Here is an 18,180-nt window from a genome sequence, read left to right on the forward strand (position 1 = left end):
CACTGCATCGCAGTGCTAGCTGTGCACACTGGAGACTCTGGGTTTGAGTCCAGGCTCTTTCGCAGCCAGCCGCGACCTTGAGGCCCATGGGGCAGCGCACAATTGGCCCAGCGTCGTCAGGGTAAGGGGAGGGTTAAGCCGGCAGGGATGTCCTTGTCCCATCGCGCGCTAGCGACTCCTGTGGTGGGCCGGGTGCAGTGCATGCTGACAAGGTCGACAGGTCACGTTGTTTCCTCTGACACATTGGTGTGGCTGGCTTCCGGGTTAAGTGGGCATTGTGTCAAGAAGCAGCTTGGTTGGGTTGTGTTTCGGAGGATGCACTGCTCTCGACCTTTGCCTCTCCCAAGTCCGTACGGGAGTTGCAGCGATGAGACAAGACTGTAACTACCAATTGGATTGTGGAGAAAAAGTGGTAAAAAATAAATACAAATAATGCAGTGTATGATATACCATTTTGTAGCTCTGTGTCTGCAGTCGGTCATATTTACAAACCATCAGCGTCAGGAAAATCTCAGCCCAGTACAAATTATAGCAGAGAATAGAGCTTGAGGCCTACTTGAGGCCCTCGTTGGCGAAACACCCAACAGCCCACCAGAGTAAATAGGCCATCAAAAAAAGTTTGAAAATCATGCATGCACCTCCTTTTTATTATCCTGCCATGTTTTTCATATGATTTCCAATTTTCTCACAATTTCCATCTCATTAGAGGGAAATGGCAAACATTCCAGGAGGTTCCAGGAGATGAGAGAGGGAGAGTTCGGAGGGAAAGCTGCTGGACTTTTGGGAAGCGTGGCTGCCGAGCTGAAACTCTAGATTTAGAGCAGGGCTTCTCTCTCAGCGCTCAGAGGCTCTGATGATAATTAGTAGTGATGTGTATTTGGTAGCAGCAGCTCCAACAGGAGTCTAGGCCCCAAGAGAGTATGGTAGCTGAATTGAAAGCATTGGGATTGGGTGAGGAGGTGACTATTGCACTATGATGATAGCGACTAGCATCATCATCATTGCTATTATTGAAGGCAGCGGTATTATCATCATCATCTTCCTCATCATCATCATCGTCATCATCGACGGTATCATGATGATCATCTTCGTCATCATTTTCACTGTCATTTTTGTCAGTCCATACCTTTCCAGATACGCACAAACCACTGGGCACACACTGGTTGAATCAACGTTGTTTCCATATCATTTCAATGAATTTACATTGAACCAACGTGGAATAGACATTGAATTGAAGTCTGTGCCCAGTGGGAAATTGGTACAAGGGTGAAAGTCTAGAGCTTGCATAACTTGGGTATGCTTTATTTAACAGTCAACTAACTTCTTGCCTGTGTAGGGATATTACATTGTAAAATTATAATTTCAGAATATTGATTTATAGCTGCAATATGTAACTTTTTGGGCGACGTGAGCAAATTCACATACAGTATAAATGTGTTATAGATCTGTCATTGTCATTGGAAGGAAGTCTAAGAAGCAGTATATATGTTCTATGTGCACTGTTTCTATACTTCCCCCCTCTTAAGTTTTATTTTTTGCGTATTTTACTTTTGGTTTTGAACGCCAGCGTCAAACAGCTGAAGTATATATTTCACAGCGGTTTAGATGGTACCCTGTATATAGTCTGGCTATTATTATTTTACTGCTGCTCTTTAATTACTTGTTCATTTTATTTCTGCATTGTTGGTTAGGGGCTTGTAAGTAAGCATTTCACTGTAAGGTGAATACAACACCTGTTGTATTCGGCGCATGTGACTAATACAATTTGATTTGATTTTGATACAATGACTCTCTACACTGTAATTGCTTGTTTTGTCACATAAACTGAAATTTGGTGAAGTATTAGAATTATAGCAACCAGGAAATGGCGGTGCGATTTCTGCATAGTGAATATTTAATAATTAAATTGTAAATTCTTTGAGTTATTCAAACAAGCACCATTCCAGGACAAATTCCAGGTAGTTACCAATCATCTTAAATAATTTTCAATAATAAGAAAATGTTATTAGTTACCGTATCATTTCTCAGTAAACACTGGGTACATACAGTGGGGCAAAAAAGTATTTAGTCAGCCACCAATTGTGCAAGTTCTCCCACTTAAAAATATGAGAGAGGCCTGTAATTTTCATCATAGGTACACTTCAACTATGACAGACACAATTATGAAAAAAAATCCAGAAAATCACATTGTAGGATTTTTTATGAATTTATTTGCAAATTATGGTGGAAAATAAGTATTTGGTCAATAACAAAAGTTTATCTCAATACTCTGTTATATACCCTTTGTTGGCAATGACAGAGGTCAAACGTTTTCTGTAAGTCTTCACAAGGTTTTCACACACTGTTGCTGGTATTTTGGCCCATTCCTCCATGCAGATCTCCTCTAGAGCAGTGATGTTTTGGGGCTGTTGCTGGGCAACACGGACTTTCAACTCCCTCCAAAGATTTTCTATGGGGTTGAGATCTGGAGACTGGCTAGGCCACTCCAGGACCTTGAAATGCTTCTTACGAAGCCACTCCTTCATTGCCCGGGTGGTGTGTTTGGGATCATTGTCATGCTGAAAGACCCAGCCACGTTTCATCTTCAATGCCCTTGCTGATGGAAGGAGGTTATCACTCAAAATCTCACGATACATGGCCCCATTCATTCTTTCCTTTACACGGATCAGTCGTCCTGGTCCCTTTGCAGAAAAACAGCCCCAAAGCATGATGTTTCCACCCCCATGCTTCACAGTAGGTATGGTGTTCTTTGGATGCAACTCAGCATTCTTTGTCCTCCAAACATGTTGAGTTGAGTTAGTTATTCTTTTGTTTCATCTGACCATATGACATTCTCCCAATCTTCTTCTGGATCATCCAAATGCTCTCTGGACATGTACTGGCTTAAGCAGGGGGACACGCCTGGCACTGCAGGATTTGAGTCCCTGGCGGCGTAGTGTGTTACTGATGGTAGGCTTTGTTACTTTGGTCCCAGCTCTCTGCAGGTTATTCACTAGGTCCCCCCGTGTGGTTCTGGGATTTTTGCTCACCGTTCTTGTGATCATTTTGACCCCACGGGGTGAGATCTTGCGTGGAGCCCCAGATCGAGGGAGATTATCAGTGGTCTTGTATGTCTTCCATTTCCTAATAATTGCTCCCACAGTTGATTTCTTCAAACCAATCTGCTTACCTATTGCAGATTCAGTCTTCCCAACCTGGTGCAGGTCAACAATTTTGTTTCCTTTGTGCCCTTTGACAGCTCTTTGATCTTGGCCATAGTGGAGTTTGGAGTTTGACTGTTTGAGGTTGTGGACAGGTGTCTTTTATACTGATAACAAGTTCAAACAGGTGCCATTAATACAGGTAACGAGTGGAGGACAAAGGAGCCTCTTAAAGAAGAAGTTACAGGTCTGTGAGAGACAGAAATCTTGCTTGTTTATAGGTGACCAAATACTTATTTTCCACCATCATTTGCAAATAAATTCATTAAAAATCCTACAATGTGATTTTCTGGATTTTTTTCTCTCATTTTGTCTGTCATAGTTGAAGTGTACCTATGATTAAAATTACATTATTATTATTAAGTGGGAGAACTTGCACAATTGGTGGCTGACTAAATACTTTTTTGCCCCACTGTATCTGCTGAAATAGGCTGTAAAATAAAGTATAAGTGCTCCTAATAGAGGAGAGCGTGTTTGGCGTCATTCTGTAAGACCCAACATTCTGGCCAGGCACCGCATCTTAAACCGCAATTACCACCAGGGGGTCAATGAAACACTGGCTGTGTTTCAAACTCAAAAAAGACACACCCTCGTCCACTTACCCTTGCCTTATGCCCTTGGGGGAATCCCCACAGCCATATTTGTTGTCCGTCCAAATGAATAGCCAAGCACGGGAAGTTTGCAACGTAAGCCCCTCAGCCCTCGTTTTTAATGGAGTTTGCGAGTGTAGAATTATGTTCACTTCGGGGCCTTAAACGCCCAATAATTCAATTTGCGATGGTTGTACATCCGCTAAGAAAAGTCAGGCATAGCTTAAAACCTCATTGTCAATATGGAGTCAACATACAAGTGTAAGTAAAAACTAATTTAAATAAGTTAGAAATTGTGCTGCTAAAGCACAAACACGTCTAGTAAAATGAATGATGTTTTTGCTTGGTTAGCTTTTGGATATTGTAGAAATAAAAATGTTTCCTTCTTCAGAAGTTCCAGCTAGACAGGCTAATGTTAGTTAGCTAATTAATTTGCTAGCTATCACACTGTAGGTGTATATTAATAATTATATAGTTAATAAGTAGACATGCAATCATGATTGCACCTACAAACTACCGGTGGCTGACAACACAATCATAGCGGGATGAATGAGTGCCGAATTTCCTGGCATAAGCAATTACGGTAATTCAAACTGCCCTTAACTAGTTGTCTTTGCTAGACAGAGAGAAGAAGACAGAGAGGGGGGGGTGAGAAAGGATGAACGTGAGAGAGGGAGAGAGAGACGTGGGAAAAGAGTGAAAGACACAGGGAAACAGAGAGAAAGACAGCAGTGCAAATTTACTTAGACTCAAGTATTTCAACAACTCTTGTCTTTCAACTTGTTAGGGAATCACATGTATCTATGGGGAAAGGATGGCCAGCCACACAATAGGGTGATTTTCACTGAGGAGAAGGAGGATGTGCTGACCAAGATGCATGATGGCCATTTTGGGGTGGCCATCATGATTGCCAAAATCAACCTATGCTTCTTATGGTGTTGGATTGTCAAGGATGTGGACAGCTGGGCAAATGAAATAACCTTTTCTTTATCAATCACATTGTATCATATCTGAAATTATTATGACTTCAATGAATGTCATATCAGAGAGCACACAATGTTTCAAATGTCACTTCATTTGACCAGAGCAGAGTTCAATATTATAGAATGTGTGTATGTGTGTCAGTATCCTTACAAATATGAAATTCTGGATACTGTATGACAGATACGGGTAATAATTGAGTCTTCTCTCTGACACTTTAAATGTTATGAGTGGACCTCATTGGACCCTTCACGAAATCCAGGAATGGCAACAGCTGGTGTCTGACGGTGACCAATTACTTTACCAAAGTGGGTGGGGGCAATACCATTAAGGTCAGTAAAGGAAGAGTACATGCTTTACTCTGAATTCCATTTTGTAACCCATTAAAAAGGACGCTTGGAACCAAAAATGTATTTTTGTTTTGTATGATACCCATCAAGGACAAGACTGGCGAGGCCACAACCAAGGTGATGATGGACATCTTCAACACCCGCGGTTCTCTTGAGGTCATCTTGAGTGACAGAGGTTGTGAACTCTGGATCAAGGTATGGATGTTCTAGGTTATATTCTGACACCAATGTTTTTTAGTATTTTTTTTACAATTTGTTTTTGTTTTTCCATGGTACATAATCAGACATATTTCTATATCTTACATTGTCAATAGATATACCCTTCCTACCCCTTCCTTCAGGTTTGGATGGACGGACCAACCAGACCCTCACAGCTGCCATGGGCAAGTCCCTTGATGGGTACCGGGAACGGTGGGAGGACACTTGTGTGTAAAAGGTAGTTGTTGTGAAATTGTTAGATTACTTGTTAGATATTACTGCATGGTCGGAACTAGAAGCACAAGCATTTCGCTACACTCGCATTAACATCTGCTAACCATGTGTATGTAACCAATACAATTTTATTTGAAGGTAATACTTTTTGCACACAACAGCAGCATTCAGGCCTCCACCAAGTACTCGCCTGCTGTACGGACGGGACCCGCAGCTGTTGACTGAGCTAAACAATGCAATTGTATGTCTTTAAAATGTGTGATTGATTTAGTGTTGTTGTTTGACTATTCCTATTTTTGTATAACATACAGTACATTCAGATCACTGAAACTCCACCTGATGTGGTGGAAGTTGTCGAAGAAGATCAGAACGCCTTCTAGGACCACCTTCAGGCATGGGCTGAAAAGGATGTGGAGGTTTTTGAGCAAGTAAAAATGATTGTCCGCTTTTAATACATTTGCTGGCAGAGATATATGTAAGAGATGCATTTGTAATAATATGAAATATTTATTTCTGTTATCAATCAAGGTGAGACTAAACATCGACAAGGTGCAGGAGAAACAGGGGAGCTACCAGAGAAGAATCAAGAAGAGGACCAAGTGCTTCGACATCCGGGCGAATGACTTGGTTTGGAAGAAGGATCAAAGGAAGGCGAGACCTGGCCCAGGGGTTTGACCAGATAGTAAATCTAAAGGCTAACCACTGGGTCATGTTGAGTAACCTCCACTGACAGGTAGGTGCTGTTAAGGTGTATGACTCCAGTGAAAATAAATGACTGACACACCTGAACCAATACAAATATCAAAGTAAAAATATTTAAATCTTAAATATTGGCAGGTTGGTTTTCACAGCTGTTTAACGTGGTGTTCATTGTTCTAAATTGTAAGGTATACCTTGTTATTTCAACATTATTCATTGTTGTTTCCTAGGACCTACAATAGTTACATAAATATTCAACAACAAATGTGTACTAATGAGCTATGACAGATTTTTAAAAAATTAATCATAATATCAAATCAAATCAAATGTTATTGATCACATACATATGGTTAGCAGATGTTAATGCGAGTGTAGCGAAATGCTTGTGATTCTAGTTCCAACAGTGCAGTAATATCTAACAAGTAATCTAACAAATTCACAATGACTACCTTACACACACAATGTAACGGGATGGAATAAGAATATGTACATATAAATATATGGATGCGCGATGGCCGTGCGGCATAGGCAAGATTCAATAGATGGTTTAAAATACAGTATATGCATATGAGATGAGTATTGTAGGATATGTAAACATTAGTGGCATTATTTCAAGTGACTAGTGATACCTTTATTAAATCAATTTATTAAAGTGGCCAGTGATTTGAGTCTGTATATTGTTAGCAGCCTCTCTATGTTAGTGATGGCTGTTTCACAGTCTGATGGCCTTGAGATAGAAGCTGTTTTACAGTCTCTCGGTCCCAGCTTTGATGCACCTGTACTGACCTCGCCTTCTGGATGATAGCGGGGTGAACAAGCATTGGCTCGGGTGGTTGTTGATCTTTTTGGCCTTCCTGTGACATTGGGTGCTGTAGGTGTCCTGGAGAGCAGGTAGTTTCCCTCCGGTGATGCGTTATGCAGACTGCACTACCCTCTGGAGAGCCTTGAGGTTGAGGGCCGTGCAGTTGCCGTACCAGGCAGTGATACAGCCTGACAGGATGCTCTTGATTGTGCATCTGTAAATGTTTGTGAGGGTATGCTCCCTCTGCTGTTTCCTGATGTCCACGATCATCTCCTTTGTTTTGTTGACGTTGAGTGAGAGGCTATTTTCCTGACACCACAATTCGAGGGCCTTCACCTCCTCCCTGTAGGCTGTCTCGTCGTTGTTAGTAATCAAGTCTACTTCTGTAGTTCCGTCTGCAAACTTGATGATTGAGTTGGAGACGTGCATGGCCACGCAGTCATGGGTGAACAGGGAGTACAGGAGAGGGCTGAGAACACACCCTTTTGGTGCCCCAGTGTTGAGGATCAGCGGGGTGGAGATGTTGTTTCCTACCTTCACCACCTGGGGGTGGCCCGTCAGAAAGTCCAGGACCCAGTTGCACAGGGCGGGGTCGAGACCCAGGGTTTCAAGCTTAATGATAAGTTTGGGGGGTACTGTGGTGTTGAATGCTGAGCTGTAGTCAATGAACAGCATTCTTACATAGGTATTCCTCTTGTCCAGATGGGATATGGTAGTGTGCAGAGTGATGGCAATTGCATTGTCTTTGGACCTATTGGGGCAGTAAGCAAATTGGAGTGGGTCTAGGGTGTCAGGTAGGGTGGTGGTGATATGATCCTTAACTCATCTCTCAAAGCACTTCATGATGACAGAAGTGAGTGCTATGGGGCGATAGTCATTTAGTTCAGTTACCTTAGCTTTCTTGGGAACAGGAACAATGGTGGCTATCTTGAAGCATGTGGGGACAGCAGACTGGGATAGGGATTGATTGAATATGTCCGTAAACACACCAGCCAGCATGTCTGCGCATGCTCTGAGGATGCGGCTAGGGATGCCTTCTGGGATGGCAGCCTTGCGAGGGTTAACACGTGTAAATATTTTACTTGCATTGGCCATGGAGAAGGAGAGCCCACAGTTTTTGGTAGCGGGCCGTGTCGGTGGCACTGTATTGTCCTCAAAGCGTGGAAAGAAGTTGCTTAATTTGTCTGGGAGCAAGACCTCAATGTTGACGGGGCTGGTTTTCTTTTTGTAATCCGTGATTGTCTGTAGACCCTGCCACATATGCCTCGTGTTTGAGCTGTTGAATTGCGACTCTACTTTGTCTCTATACTGAAGCTTTGCTTGTTTGATTGCCTTGCCGAGGGAATAACTACACTGTTCGTGTTCGGTCATGTTTCCAGTCGCCTTGCCATGACTAAATGTGATTGTTCGCACTTTCAGTTTTAAGCAAATGCTACCATTAATCCATGGTTTCTGGTTAGGGAAGGTTTAAATATTCATAGTGGGTACAACATCTCCAATGCACTTCCTAATAAACTCACTCACCGAGTCAGCGTATTCACAAGTCAGCGTATACGCCAATGTTATTGTCTGAGGCTACCCGGAACATATCCCAGTCCACGTGATCGAAGCAATCTTGAAGTGTGGAATCCGATTTTTCAGACCAGCGTTGGATAGACCTAAGCACGGGCGCTTCCTGTTTTAGTTTCTAGTTTCTGCCTATAGGAGGGGAGTAACAAGATGGAGTCATGGTCAAATTTGCCGAAGGGAGGGTGGGGGAGGGCCTTAGGGTAGCAGTGGTCCAGTGTTTTGCTTGATTGGATACTACAGTCAATGTATTGGTGGAATTTAGGTAGCCTTGTTCTCAAATTAGCTTTGTTAAAACCCCTACATACACTTAATGCAGCCTCAGGAATAATGGTTTCCAGTTTACATAGAGTCCAGTGAAGTTCTTTCAGGGCCATCAAGGTATCTGTTTGGGTGGGATATACACGGCTGTGACTATAGTCGAAGAGAATTCTCGGTCGGCATCTGATTGTAAGGAATTCTGGGTTAGGTGTATTACACCATGAGTTGTTAATCATGAGGCATACACCACCGCCCTTCTTCTTGCCAGATGTATGTTTGTTTCTATCGGCGAGACTCATGAAGAAACTCGGTTGCTGTACCGACTCTGACAACATATCCCAAGTGAGCCATGTTTCCGTGAAACAGAGAATGTTACAATATTCTCTGGGAGGCAACTCGTGCCCTAATTTCGTCCACCTTGTTGTCTAGAGACTGGACATTGGCGAGTAATATGCTCGGAACTGGTGGATGTTGTGCTCGCCTTCGAAGTCTGACTAGGAGGCCGCTCCGTTTGCCTCTCCTGCCGTGCCAACGTTGTTTTGGGTTCGCCTCTGGGATTAGATCTAATGTCCAGGGTGGAGGTCCGAACAAAGGATCTGCTTCGGGAAAGTTGTATTCCTGGTCGTAATGTTGGTAAGTTGACGTCGCAATAGTTCTTCCCAGCTGTATGTAATAACACTTAAGATTTTCTGGGCTAACAATGTAAGAAATAATACATAAAAATTAACTACTGCATAGTTTCCTAAGGACTTGAAGCGAGGCGACCATCTCTGTCAGCACCATCTTGACAGAGAATAAGGGAAGGACAGCTTAAAATAAAAACAGGCTAGCCAGGCAAACCAGTGTATGAATCAAATTCATTTGCATATGAAGGGAGTGGCTTTGCTGACTTTGATTATTAAGGTAAGTAACAGTAATGTGCCAAGCAGATTACACTTTTTCTTTGCTATTTCCAAAACATAGCAACGTTTAAGACATGGATTTCATGTTAGCAAGGTACCCAAAAGTAGTTTGAAGTAATGTTTTCATCTTATTAGCGAAACAAAACTCGTAAATTGTTGCGGAAATCAGCCTTGTTTGCATAACGAGGATGAAAATAACGTAATTTAGGCTGTAATATCTCCAAAATGTGACACATTAGGTCATCACACCGTTGATATAGCGACAGACACTAATAGTTGATCGATTTCCCTTTGTGAGGCAAGGGGGACACTTATTTGGCATAACAGGTCCCCGACAAAAAAATAACATTTTTAGGAACTCAGTCAGGGTCTCAAGTTACTATTGACAATAAGAATAGTAGAATACAAGGTGCAATTAAAACATGTGGTTGTGCATCAGCAGTTACTGACAGTTAGTTACTCAATTAGCCATGTCAGAAAAAAAATATTTGCAAATTATGGTGGAAAATAAGTATTTGGTCACCTACAAACAAGCAAGATTTCTGGCTCTCACAGACCTGTAACTTCTTATTTAATAAGAGGCTCCTCTGTCCTCCACTCGTTACCTGTATTAATGGCACCTGTTTGAACTTGTTATCAGTATAAAATACACCTGTCTACAACCTCAAACAGTCACACTCCAAACTCCACTATGGCCAAGACCAAAGAGCTGTAAAAGGACACCAGAAACAAAATTGTAGACCTGCACCAGGCTGGGAAGACTGAATCTGCAATAGGTAAGCTGCTTGGTTTGAAGAAATCAACTGTGGGAGCAATTATTAGGAAATGGAAGACATACAAGACCACTGATAATCTCCCTCGATCTGGGGCTCCACGCAAGATCTCACCCCGTGGGGTCAAAATGATCACAAGAACGGTGAGCAAAAATCCCAGAACCACACGGGGGGACCTAGTGAATGACCTGCAGAGAGCTGGGACCAAAGTAACAAAGCCTACCATCAGTAACACACTACGCCGCCAGGGACTCAAATCCTGCAGTGCCAGACGTGTCCCCCTGCTTAAGCCAGTACATGTCGAGGCCCGTCTGAAGTTTGCTAGAGAGCATTTGGATGATGAATATGCATATGGTCAGATGAAACCAAAAGAGAACTTTTTGGTAAAAACTCAACTTGTCGTGTTTGGAGGACAAAGAATGCTGAGTTGCATCCAAAGAACACCATACCTACTGTGAAGCATGCGGGTGGAAACATCATGCTTTGGGGCTGTTTTTCTGCAAAGGGACCAGGACATCTGATCCGTGTAAAGGAAAGAATGAATGGGGCCATGTATTGTGAGATTTTGAGTGAAAACCTCTTTCCATCAGCAAGGGCATTGAAGATGAAACGTGGCTGGGTCTTTCAGCATGACAATGATCCCAAACACACCGCCCGGCCAACGAAGGAGTGGCTTCGTAAGAAGCATTTCAAGGTCCTGGAGTGGCCTAGCCAGTCTCCAGATCTCAACCCCATAGAAAATCTTTGGAGGGAGTTGAAAGTCCGTGTTGCCCAGCAACAGCCCCAAAACATCACTGCTCTAGAGGAGATCTGCATGCAGGAATGGGCCAAAATACCAGCAACAGTGTGTGAAAACCTTGTGAAGACTTACAGAAAACGTTTGACCTCTGTCATTGCAAACAAAGGGTATATTACAAAGTATTGAGATAAACTTTTGTTATTGACCAAATACTTATTTTCCACCATAATTTGCAAATAAATTCATAAAAAATCCTACAATGTGATTTTCTGGATTTTTTTCTCATTTTGTCTGTCATAGTTGAAGTGTACCTATGATGAAAAGTACAGACCTCTCTCATCTTTTTTAAATGGGAGAACTTGCACAATTGGTGGCTGACTAAATACTTTTTTGCCCCACTGTATATTGCAAAATATTCGGGAAGAGATTTTCGATGTACCGATTCCATGGCACATGGTTTATGAACCGAAACGCAAAAAGATACTGGATTCAAAACAGACTTTTTCAATTGAAATTATTATACACAATTCTTGTAATCAATAGAATGTTATATATTTGGGGGATACAACCATCCCAGCTCTGTAGATTTTGCTGCGAAGAGACAGAATCATTAGATAATTTGTTTTGGTATCATCCATATGTAGCTTGTTTTTGGTCACAGATCCAGGAATGGCTGAATAATCGCAACATTTACTTGGAGTTAACGCTGAAGATAGCACTAATGGGTCATTTGAAAAGTCATAGTCAATCGATCAATAATATAATAACACTTTTAGCAACAAAAAAAATATTTAATTTACAATCTGTAGAAACCATGAGAATAGAAGGTTCAGAATGTATGTGAAACATCACAGCACAGTCGAAAAATATATGGCAAATAGAAATCCAATGTGTATGGTGTTAAGAGATAGATGGAAGAGGTTGAGTGGGGCTGAAGGGTGGGACTAATAACAACAAGATAACTAATGTAAAATATAATGTGTCCATAAAATGCACATACTGTAGGTTCAGAACTTTTTTGAAACAGTACAGTTAGAAGTCAAACTGGATGGTCTTCAAAAATAGATGGGAGGGGTTGAGGGTAGCGGAAGGATTGGAGAGTTAAAAACAAACAAAAGACAACTATTGCAAAATAGCTTGTGTACGTAAAATGTATATGGTATGTATAAGCTGGAAGTAGAAGCATAAGCGTTGTGGTTAATTAGTTTACTACAATTAGGGGAGGGGTGGTATGGTTAGTGGTAAATAATAAAATAAAATATATTTAAAAAATATGTGAATATACACTACCAGTAAAAAGTTTTAGCACACCTAATCATTCAATGGTTTTTCATCATTTTAACTATTTTCTATATTGTAGAATAATAGTGAAGACATCAAACTATGAAATAACACATATGGAATCATGTAGCAACCAAAAAAGTGTTAAACAAATCCAAATATATTATATATTTGAGATTCTTCAAATAGCCACCCTTTGCCTTGATGACAGCTTTGCACACTCTTGGAATTCTCTCAACCAACTTCACCTGGAATGCTTTTCCAACAGTCTTGAAGCAACATCTCAAGACATCAGTCAGGAAGTTAAAGCTTGGTCACAAATGAGTCTTCCAAATGGACAATGACCCCAAGCATACTTCCAAAGTTGTGGCAAAATGATTTGAGGAGAACAAAGTCAAGGTATTGGAGTGGCCATCACAAAGTCCTGACCTCAATCCCATAGAACATTTGTGGGCAAAACTGAAAAAGTGTGTGCGAGCAAGGAGACCTACAAACCTGACTCAGTTACACCAGCTCTGTCAGGAGGAACGGGCCAAAATTCACCCAATTTATTGTAGGAAGCTTGTGGGAGGCTACCCAAACATTTGACCCAAGTTAAACATTTTAAAATCAATGCTACCAAATACTAATTGGGTGTATGTAAACCTCTGACCCACTGGGAATTTGATGAAAGAAATAAAAGCTGAAATAAATAATTCTCTCTACTATTATTCTGACATTTCACATTCTTAAAATAAAGTGGAGATCCTAACTAAATGTAAATGTATATGGCTAAGGTGTATGTAAACTTTCGACTTCAACTGTAATATACAGTGCCTTGCGAAAGTATTCGGCCCCCTTGAACTTTGCGACCTTTTGCCACATTTCAGGCTTCAAACATGAAGATTTAAAACTGTATTTTTTTTGTGAAGAATCAACAACAAGTGGGACACAATCATGAAGTGGAACGACATTTATTGGATATTTCAAACTTTTTTAACAAATCAAAAACTGAAAAATTGCACTGTCAACTGTGGGACCTTATATAGACAGGTGTGCGCCTGTCTAGTAACCTGTTTTCACTTTGTCATTATGGGGTATTGTGTGTCGATGGATGAGAATTAAAAATAAATACATTTAGAATAAGGCTGTAACATAAAAATTTGGAAAAAGTAAAGGGGTCTGAATACTCTTTATACACTACCGTTCAAAAGTTTGGGGTCACTTAGAAATGCCCTTGTTTTTGAAAGAAAAGCAAACATTTTTGTCCATTAAAATAACATCAAATTGATCAGAAATACGGTGTAGACATTGTTAATGTTGTAAATTACTATTGTAGCTGGAAAAGGCTGATTTCTTTCTGGAATATCTACATATGCGTACAGAGGCCCATTATCAGCAAACATCACTTCTGTGTTCCAATGGCAAGTTGTGTTAGCTAATCTAAGTGCATCATTTTAAAAGGCTAACTGATCATTAGAAAAACCTTTTGCAATTACTTTAGCACAGCTGAAAATGTTTGTTCTGAGTAAACAAGCAATAAAACTGTCCTTTTTTAGATTAGTTGTGTATCTGGAGCATCAGCATTTGTGGGTTTGATTACAGGCTTAAAATGGTCAGAAACAAATAACTTTCTTCTGAATCTTGTCAGTTTATTCTTGTTCTGAGAAATGAAGGCTATTCAATGTGAAAAATTGCAGAGAAACGGAAGATCTCGTACAACGTGGTGTACTACTCCCAACGCGGTGTACTACAGACGCCTCACAAGTCCTAAACTGGTAGCTTCATTAACAAAACACCAGTCTCAACGTCAACAGTGAAGAGGCAACTCCGGGATTCTGGCCTTCTAGGCAGAGTTCCTCTGTCCAGTGTCTGTGTTCTTTTGCCCATCTTAATCTTTTCTTTTTATTGGCCAGTCTGAGATGGGGCATTTTCTTTGCGAACTCTGCCTAGAAGGCCAGCATTCCCGCTCCTCTGCCTAGAAGGAGTCGCCTCCCTACGCCTCGCCCACACAGCAGCCTCTGCAGTGCTTGTGAAAGCTGTTCAGGGGGCTGAATCTCATCCTGATCCACCTGAGGCTGGGGCAGGCAAGAGGAGGAGATACCAATTCTGTCCCCCAAAGAAGGACTGTAAAACAAATACCATGTGCTGCACATGTGAGAAATACATCTGCAAAGTCCATGCACCCACACCTGCATACTGTCCTACATGTGCTTATTAGAGATGATAGATTTATGTTCTTCACATTGTTGTTTAGTATCTATTAACTTGTTTTCTTATTTGCTGTTGCTGTTTATACAGCTTGCGTGTGGGGTCAATGGTTTAAAAAATGGGAGAAGACTCGTATTTTGTAGTTCAATTCCTCATTGTACAGTATATAAGAATATATCACGTTGTTGCCAAAAAGACTGTTATTGTTCCCCTTCAATAAAATGCAATCAAAACTACTTCCTGCACATTTCTGCTACTTTCTTAGGCTATACAAGTGCTATCTCTTGCAAAAAATATCTTTACACCCATGCAGGACCTTTAGAAATAACAATAATCATAATAATAAACCTCTACTTTAGTGAAGAAAACAATTATGACAGGTGTGTTGTAATAAAAATGAGTGGTGTCCACTGATTAAATGCAGTCTTTCTGCATTGGGAAGAGGGAAAACCCAGATATTCACAAAGTTTGTGATGAATGACAGGTTGTTTCTTCGTGCAAAATAGATTTGGGGTTTAAAATTCAATTAAGCTGCTTTATTTTAGGGGTTTAGTGAAGGTGGGCCATTTTTGACCCTTTAGAACAAGGGGAGTATACAGAATGTTAAGACGACACATGCCATTGCTTTAACCAATTATCTGACAAACACTTTTATTTTCCAGATTAGGGAGTTTGTCCCAAATCGCACCCTATTCCTGGTATAGTGCATTACTTTAGTGTACTATGTAGGGAATAGGGTGCCATTTGTGTTGCATTCTAGATCTGTACAGATCTAATGTACTGTGAATGTGCCCTAGTGGGAGTGGGAGTAGCAGAGATTTAACTCACTTATATCCTCATGTTGCCAGAGAAGTGGGAGGTCCTGGAAATCCAATTTACTTGATTTCTTATATCAGCAAGCACAATACAATTGAGTTAATGTCCTGTGTAGTAATTCGGGTTTTGCTTCCCACCCAGATTCTCAGCATTACATCCACTACAACATGACTTGCTGACAGAGTATGATAGGCTTGTCAAAGTAAAACCTTAAGTGATGTATATCACCATCAAGCAAGGCAAAAACACCCTCACAACCTCTTTGAAACAGAAATAGGGTTTTGTGATAGCAAAAGAGATGACTGTCTCAGCATGAAAATTAATGCTGATGTACAAAATGTCAACAGGAACAAATAATACGTTTGGGTGCAACCTGAGCTTAAACTACCAGAGATCTGTATATAATGACAAGATGCTCATGTTTATGCCCTAACAATGGTAGTGGTTGTCCCTAAGTGGGGAAGGCAGGCGACAAGCTGAGGTCCAAAATAAGTTCATAGAAACGCATTAGGCTTATTTTGGAAGGATTTGGGCAAAAGTGAAACCTCTTCCTCACTGATACTACTCATAAAAGTATGGTAGTCCTTAGGGGCAAAGTATAAAATAGTATTTCTGTGTAGTCAAACTACTTCCTGTGTGACTTTTTTTCATTACGCTTTCCCATATCTCAGTAATTAGACAATCACTCTCTGGGTGTCAGAACAAGAACCCGCAGGTGGGTCCTAAGACTGTCTATCATTATCTCATCATCCTATCAATCATTTCTCCTGGGTCACCAAGAGGACAGCATCGCCCCCAGGGCGTGTTTGCTAATAGACATACAGGTGACTCACAAGCCTGTGTGAAAGGTGTGGGAAAGTTAGCCGTGTTGTCTTTTTGTGGTATAAATGACTCTGTGCCAGCCGGGTGCAGAGGTAAATATCATAAATGATCCTCCGTAATGAATATTATGTAGAAACAAGGTTTGATGGGCAGAACTCTATAGAAGCCATATTCAATGAACATTCAACTAATCCAAATATAAAATTATTAATAATCATTTCAGCCACATTATTAACATTTCAAACATTTACCTGCTGCAAGACATGTGCAGTAGTAGTCATTCCATGTCTATCCTGTGTACAATACTAGTGGGTATCCTACTTTGTTTCCACCAGATACCAGTCTCTTTACCATATGTGATACGTGCATGTGCCCAACAGTCCCTTCACTTTACATAAGCTGTTAGCAAAAGACAGTCCGAGTCACTCTTCACTAGCCTTAATGTAACTGCAATAGTAGGCATCAATTTGGCTGCTCGTACTCTATACACACAGCATCAGTCACTACATCATATGTGAGTGAGAGCAGTGCATCATGGGTGTGGTACTGTACAAGTCTCTCTAGCCAGTGTAAAGGAGTCTGCCACTGAGCTGGACTAGGGCTGGAGCTGAGTGGGGCTGCAGCCCCTGGACTCCCCTCTCAACTCAACACTGCACATTTATTGACAGCCTTTAAATATTTTACTGCTCCAACTTCCTCTCCCCACAGGCACCAAGGCTGTAATCTCCTTCCCGGTTTATTAGATCATTTGTCAAAGCCCCAAAGATTTTCTTCTCTCTTTTCTTTTTGTCTTCCCTTCGGTGAGAGTTATTGCGCAACCAACGGGCCATGCAGGTCAGAATGGGAGATTGACTCCTTCCCTGCCTCCCCTTTCCTTTTTAAAACAGAATTTACAGCTGATTAGGCTCCTTGGTATAGCAAAACATTTATGCAAGGCCAGACGCGCAGACCCTTATAAAAACCACGTGTTCCTCCACAGCCCCATACCCAAAGGTCCCAGCGGAGACTTCTACTACTCAAAGTAGTAGAAGAGAGAGTTGTGTGGGGAGCTGTGTGGAACTAGTAAGTAACATCAGAAAGGAAAAAGCGGTGGTGGGTTTCATCTGGCCGTGGTGCAAGTAAAGAAATAAACAAGGCCATGTGGATGTGACCCGGAAGACCTGGTCGCCAGGCTCTCAGTTTGTACATTGAAACTCACCGAATAATCACAATATCGACGTACATGCATATTTGGTTTTCTGCATCTGATTCAAAGTTAGCACTGAGCTCGTCGTCCGTAGCAGTCTGTGGAATCACCATTTTGCCATTTCTTACATGGGTGTCTGAGGCTAAGCAAAAAAAAATGGAAAGTGTGGCTAATTCGCATTCCCCCAGCACGTAGCTGTGTGCTATTACCAAGGTGTACGGTGAGGCGGCGGTTGGGAACTTGGACATGTCGGCTCCAAAATGGCCACCAACCTCTGTGTGTGATTTATGCCACGTGCCCACAGAGTACACAGGGACGGCCACAGGTATGTCCCGTCGGCAACCCTAGGCCCGGCCAATCAGCTGTCAGAACCTCTCAAGCTTTCTCCGCATGCTAACGAGATTTGACCAGAGCTGAGCAGCCAGCGACTTGGAGGATTGTTCCATTATAATGTGTTCACACACACACACACACACACACACAGACAGACAGACAGACAGACAGACAGACAGACAGACAGACAGACAGACAGACAGACAGACAGACAGACAGACAGACAGACAGACAGACAGACAGAGACAGACACACAC

Source organism: Oncorhynchus mykiss, chromosome 17 (genome assembly GCF_057628025.1).
Source record: "Oncorhynchus mykiss isolate SJ-2025 chromosome 17, ASM5762802v1, whole genome shotgun sequence".
In the NCBI taxonomy this organism is placed as follows: Eukaryota; Metazoa; Chordata; class Actinopteri; order Salmoniformes; family Salmonidae; genus Oncorhynchus; species Oncorhynchus mykiss.